The sequence below is a fragment of the Cavia porcellus genome, unplaced genomic scaffold (genome assembly GCF_034190915.1).
Source record: "Cavia porcellus strain 051 isolate PalLab524CR breed Dunkin Hartley unplaced genomic scaffold, mCavPor4.1 scaffold_27, whole genome shotgun sequence".
NCBI lineage: Eukaryota > Metazoa > Chordata > Mammalia > Rodentia > Caviidae > Cavia > Cavia porcellus.
The window spans coordinates 23,797,351-23,804,694 of NW_026947510.1; positions in this window are offsets into that span (position 1 = coordinate 23,797,351).

A 7,344-nucleotide genomic window follows, 5' to 3' on the forward strand; every position below is an offset into this window, starting at 1 on the left:
GCTAGCCATGCGCTATGAGGTCTCATGCTGCCTACCTGCCACTAGGTCAACAAAAACAGTCCCTCCTAAGGGAAGCTGGTTTTAGTTTCAAAATTCAGAACAAAAAAGTAGCTCGAAGTTCCCTAGGGTTCATCTACAGATTTAACCGTATCACCTTTACCTTGCATGGTAAAGGCCAGTATTAACACTGCTTTTTTCTAATAAGAGAGAACAAGGGTGCGATTGTTTGGTGGTGTTGGAAAGCACCCCCAGACATCCTGCCATCAGGATTGTATTCCAACCACATCAGAGGAGTTTGCTATGATGATTTCATGGCTTTCGGGGAGTGAAGTCTGAGACAGCACCCCCTGCCCCCTCCCGCCCCCCCGGGCCCAGAACAGGGATGTCAGTCACTAAATAACAACAGATTGTATACCATATGATTAGATTCCTTTCTCCTAGTACAAGCAATTCAGTGTGATCCAGAAGAAAGTTTTTATTTATTTATATTTAGGAAGCAAAAGCAGTACTTTTGGAATGTGTCTGAGTATGAAATCAAAGCCACTGAACAATTGGCTCATGCATTTTGACAATCTCGTCCCTCAGAAGCAAGTTCCACAAAGCTGGCCTGGGACGCCTCCAACTGATAGAAACAGGGTCCCTTCCATGAAAGACATTTCCAAGATTTCTTCTAAGAGCTTCTTTGCCTGTCCTTATTATTCCCTCTTCATTGGATACCCTGGGCTTCAATTTTCCCCATCATGAATAGATCCTTGACAAAATCTCTCTTCTCAATCAAAGTTTTTGATTACCCTGTCATTTTTTAAAAATCCAAGCATAGTTTGCACATCGGCAGTCTCTCAAAAGCCATGGGGAGGTGTGGAAAAGCTGGGAAGACTATCCTTGCAGTTGGTTTCTGCATAGATAATCCTACTGTCTGTTTCAGGGCTTATACTCCTCTCCCAAAATTTACATGGACAAGTTTAAAAAATTTTTTTTTATTTTAAAGAGATTAAAACAAAAGAGGACAAAACAAAGCAGATCAGAACAGAACAATGTAAGCAACACAGTACTTTACCACAAGAAAACCCATAATTAACAGTAACTACCATAATGTCTCGGTCTTTGAAATAGTTGAGTATAACTTCATATATAATAGTATCAAACGTAACAAAATATATAAAACCATTCAAGAGAACGGAAGTATTACAGGGCATTCAGAACCAAATAACAGAGAACGAACAATGGCTACTATATTATCTCATTTTCCATAGAAAATTTGTTTATACTATCACACATAATAAAATCCAATAAGATACAATATGATAGAACCAATGGAAACAGAAAAACAAAAGCATGGTAGGACTTCAGACTGGGGATTTAGCTCAGCGGCATAAGCGCCTGCCTTGCAAGCAGGCAGTCATGAGTTTGATCCCCGGTACCGATAAAAATGAAAAAGACAAAAAAAAAAACCCCAAAAAACAGAGTAAGATGATATTAAATCAGCACTGGCTATTATAATGTCTTGTTTTCTTCAAAATAGCTGTTCATATTGTCACAGATACACGGACAATCTTTAAAAAAGATTTTATTACATTTAAATTCCATTATTACGATTGTTGAAGAAGATTAGTTTTCTTCTCCTATCCCTTGACCTGTGTTGGTAGGAAAACAGTTTTCTCTCTGACCCCATGCCTTTGATGTGGAAAGAAGTAACGTGACAACTTTATTTGATGTATTTCTTTTCTCTACCCTGAAAGTGTTAAATTCCTGCTAAGGGCAGCTGGGCACCTCCAGGGAACTCATAGGAATTAAGTGATGACACTGGTGCTTTGGTTTTCAAGGCATTCAAGAGACTCAGCTCACATATATTTACTAACCCATAACCAGAACTGAAAATCCTCCACAGCAAATTTTTGCTGAGAACAGAGGGAGGGCAAGTTGTCTGAGTGAGGAAACAGCGTGAGCCCTGACTTCTCTTCAACTCAATCCAGCAGGAATTCCAAGAAAGGAAGAGTCTGGAAGGGGAGAGAGCAGGAGCCATTGTGTTGAAATCGTGTTGGTGTCAAATGGAGACTCGCAGTTTGTGGTGAATTTACACTGTTACTATGAGACACTGAAACAATGAGAGTTTTATAAGATGTGTTTACAAACCCAGACACAAATTTAACTTTGAGAAGCAGCATGCTGTGGCAAATGCCTGACATTCAGTTATTAGACTCAAAATAGCTCTCTTCCCAATAGGTCAGCAAGTTTGGAAAGTCCTCCTGTATTTCAAGGTACCTTGAGCCACAAATCCATATTTAATTAGCTCTGAATGAAATGCAAAAGATGATAGGCTCTTTGTGCTAAAAATGAAACCAAAGTGGGTTTAGTTGATTTATGTGTAATTCAGAGTTGTAATTTAATTAAAATGACATATTGAATCTAAGAAATCTCTTCGGCAAAGCCAATCCCATGTGTAATTCAGATTCTGAGCCTTATATCTTAGGAATCTCTGCGTTCTATTTCTTTGTCACATTGCTTAATATATTTATTCACCCTCTTCAGCAGCTTACTGTCTTAACTGACTTGTTTCTCATTAAACTGCCTAATTTCTTAGTGTCTCAAACTTACGAAACTTGTGTTTGAACACAAACATATCTATATTTTTTAATGGACAAGTTATTTGACAATTCTTTGAATTTACTTTCTTCTTTACTGGGTTGTACTAATGGGAGGAAATTAGCAGTGAGTTTAAATATACGTGATTGAGGCAGTGTCACAAATGAAAGTGTAAAGAACATCACGGTTTTCTGAAATTGTGCTAGAAGGTGCAATGGAGATATTAACAGGAAAGCAAAATTTACAGAGTGTATCTAAAACTGTGCATTTACCATCAAAAGCTTAGTTATTATGCAAATTTTACTAGAGAAAAGTTCCCATTAATTAAAGAGACCCTCTCTTTAACAGAACTAAAATGTTGTAAAATAACACAATTTCCAAAGCAGTCAATAATTTATTTTATTTATTTTTTATTTTCTGTGTCAGAAATTGAACTCAGGACCTTGCCCTTGCCAGGCAGATTTATGTTGAATAGTTTGAAAAGTGTACATCGTGTTCTTTTTTCTGGCAGGTCCTAGGGATTGAACCTAGGGTGTTCACACTGAGCTAGTCTCCCAGCACCTCTTTAGTCTCTGCATGGGCTCACAGTTCTCCTGTGATGTGCTACCTTACTATGGGCCTAGAGCAAGCAGGCTAATGCATTGTGGCCTGGAACCACTAATACTGTGAGCCAGAATAAGTCTTCTTTCTTCGTAAGTTGATTATTTTAGGTATTTTATTACAGTAACAGAAAGTTGTCTAACAAAAATGACTATTTCTGCTTTATGATATTTTATATCTGAACCTGAGGAGAATTCCCTCAGTGCATTGAATGTTTATACTAATTACAGGTCTCTTTAAAGAAATCAAAGAATTTCTTTATTTCTCTATCAAGCTACTGAGAGTTCTGGATCATAGTTGTCACACATGTACTATGGGGAGGGCCCTGAGAATTGAGGCTCCTCCAATAGCTCACTCTCTATGTGTTCAACAAATCCTTGTATTTCACAAAGGCCTTTCCTGGCACACTGGTTTCTCTCTCTGGCTGCCAGTTACCTTCTGACTAAAAATATTTTACACCCTGTAATGGGCAGTGTCTTGGTTACTTTTCTGTCTTTGCTGGGACAAAATACCCAACAACCCAAAATGAAGGAAGGAAAGGTTTATTTAGCTCACTGTTTGTGGAGGTTTCAGTCCATAATCTGTTGGCTACAAGGCAAGGTGGCATGGCATGAGGGCAACACTTCAAGGCAGCAGCTCCCAACGCAGCCAGAACAAAAGAGGGGGAGAACAAACCTCTTCTCCTCCGCTCTATTGTAAGCAGGTTCCCCACCCTCTCAGTGCAGATCTTGCTCAGGCTCAGGAGGTTTACAAAATGAGAACCCTGGTTCCCTGCAGAATCTCTTAGTTAAATTTCTAAACTTTCAAGTTGACACAACGTATCAACTATAGCATGTGGACTGTTGTTTGCTAAAATCAGGGGACTTGGGAGTCTTTCTCATGTATATATGTCTTTCTGTGGTATACCCCTGCTGTGTATCACAGGTTGGCATTTTGGGGGGTTCTACCTGATACTGTGCCCTTTGAAATCCTTTTCCTGTGTGGGGTTCTGTTTGGTAAAGTCTGAGTACATTGCCTTATGCACAGAATCAAAAACAAAAGAACCTAGTAATCTAAAGACATAATATTTTAATGCAGTTTGTAAAAATTAAATTAATGATGTGAACAAAAATTTAACTAAAGATAAGATAAATTCCCTGTCTTATTTATGTTTCCAAACTCCCTAGCATATATAAATATGGATATCTAAAAATATGTTATTATGACTTCTTTTCTATGCGATCTACAAATGTTAATTTTAGATCCTTACCTTTGCCCTTCTATTTTCCTTATTTGGTGTGTGTGTGTGTGGGGGGGGGAATGTCTCCTCCTTTGTATTGTTGTTACTGTTTAATCTTTTGCTACTAGTGACAGGATCTTCAGCAAGTCACTTGGTCTTTTTCTTCTCCATTTCTTCATCTATAGAGTAAAGGTCAAAGTCACATAAGGTTATTGATGTGGTTCACTGAATTCATGTATTTTACGAACTTAGAATAATGCATTGCATAAAAGTTAGCTGTATCTGTGTTTACTTTTATTTATTATTCTTTTGCTGCTTTTGGTGCTTCTGGTGATGTTATTTTCCTTGTCATCCAAAGAAAGTCTTTTATCTTTTATCTCTTTTATCTGTCACCCACAGAGTTTGGAATGAGGAGCAAAAGACCATCACCTGTCATTGTCTCCTCATTTACATTCTCTCACTTCCTTTACTTGGAATCTTTTAGTTTTCCACCCTACAGTGGCTGCCATTTAAACTATCTGTTACCCAGTGTGATGAACAACTTCTCAAATGCTGTGGGTGAGACGGCAGAAGAAAGTAGTGATCTGTAGCTAAGGAGACTCCGGAACCTCTGAGTTGCACTCTTCTCAGGGAATCAACTAAACTGTGAATCTGAAGGATACTAGAAAGAAGATGTCAGCCTAGATAAAATTCTGCCATTCCTTGTAGGCAAAACATTAAAATTTCTACTCAGTTCTGTCTTCTAAAGTACCTGTAATGTTTTAGCTTTGGTAGAAAACAATCAGGTAGAATAGAGACAGTAAAAAGAGAGATCGCCTAGAGTCCAAGGGAATTTTCCAAGTCTTATGAGGCATCTGCTGAGCATCGCTTTCTATCTGGAGATGGAACACAGCAGGGACATGGTTGCTTCCCTGAGTTCCACGGGTACGGCACATGAGAGAAACTAAAACATGGATACGGGCTGGCCAGTCACTTCACCTCTCTGTGCTTCAGTTTCTGTATCCCAGTATGCTGCTAGTAAAAAGAGTAGGCAAAGAAGTCCCCACAAACATCAGCCACTGTTATCATCAACCATGGCGGTAAAAAGATCACGCATGATTGGTGAGCTGGGAGGTTCCTATGGAGGAAAGAATGGTCAAGTGGGTTTCAAAGACTGAGTAGAAGTTTGCAGAGTAGGTAGCAAGTGTGAGGAGAGGAGAAGACTCAGCCAGGAGGCAGCAGTAGCAGAAGCAGAGATGTAGATGAGTTGGGGGGTGTCTCATGACTGCGGAGAAAGTGAGCCCGGGGTTATGTCAGCAATGCACACAGGTGCTGGACTTCTGAGGGCCACAGGCCTACAGGAGAGTGCACTGGGAGGTTTCCCAAGCTCACACAAAAACACCCCGACAGTCATCTTTTCTCATTTTCAGGAGGACGTTTCTCCATTGCTGCTTATCTTCTAACTCCTTCACTTCTTCTTCCTTCTGGGTCCAAAGGGGATAAAGTTTGGAATCCAACCTTCATCCTTCTGTGCGGCTCCACACTCCAGGGCTTGCTCCCAGTCGCCTCGACTGCCCTTAGGACGGGGACTCAACCAGAGTAGAAAACATTGAAATCATCACTTCTGCAGTTAGCATTTCCTGCTGTCGGTGAGTCCGTTGTTCTGGTTGAGATTCATTATTAAACAAAGGAGTCAAAAATCTCTGTGTTCTCCTTGCATATATTTTGTCAGGAAGAATGGCAGTGGTATTTTGTCAGGAGGAAGTGGTAGTGATGGGTAGAGATTATAGTTCGTAAGCACAAAATGTGAGTTGTACAGAAGATAGCTGAGAGATCACTGTTTATATTTAGTGGCAACTGTTTTAAAAATAATATTTCAGAGGCATGATAAGGAAGGGAGATATTAATAAGAAATATGACTGAAACTGAAGATTAAGGCCAACATACCCTGATGATGTATATTTATGTTTGCTTGCTTGAAGCATATTTCTTAGACTCAAATGACTCTAAACTTCTAAATCAGTGTTCTGTCAGTGTCACCCATATACATGGGAAATCTGAGGGCTTAATGAGCATCCTAATTTAATACCGCCAACTGGCTGATGCAGGTTAAAGAATACACAGAGTCAGAAAGCAGGGAAATGGAGCTCCAACTTTGGCGGCAGGTTGTGGTGTCACAAACTATCACTATCCCCTTAGAGAAGTGGTCTTTGAAATTTGACTCTTTAGGGTCTGCTTTGGGTTCCACGGGAGTGGAAAAGCGCGGGCAGCCCACTGACCTGTGTTTTATCACAGACCTTTGTATTAAGTAGCTCTTTCCTCACTGAGCCTGCACAATACTGTCAACAGATGTTTTTCTTCACTCAAAGATATGTTAAAATTTCATTAACTAATGAGGCACCTAAACTGTGACAGATACTGTGAAAGATGACAGACATATGTTGGTGAGTAAAACAGCAAAGAAACACATCGTAAGTTTATATTCCATCAGAAAGTTCACATAAAGTCAGGACAGGTGGGTGAATACCACATTATCTGATCTTCTTCTTCCTCTTCCTCTTCCTCTTCCTCTTCCTCTTCCTCTTCCTCTTCCTCTTCCTCTTCTTCTTCTTCTTCTTCTTCTTCTTCTTCTTCTTCTTCTTCTTCTTCTTCTTTTCCTTCTCCTCCTTCTCCTTCTCCTCCTCTTCCTGCTCCTCCTCTTCCTCTTCCTCATTCTTTTTTTCTTCCTTTCTTTTTTCCTCCTCCCTTGTTCTTATTACCCCATACTGGGTATTGAACACAGGGCCTTCACTCTGAGCTATATCTCAGCCCTTTTTAATGTTTTATTTGAGACAGAATTTCACTGAGTTACCAGGTTGCCCAGGCTGGGACTTGAACCTGGGACCCTCCTGCCTTAGTCTCCCAGAGTGCTGATTGCAGATGTGTACCACGATACACAGCTACAAATTTCTTTCTGTGTTGCC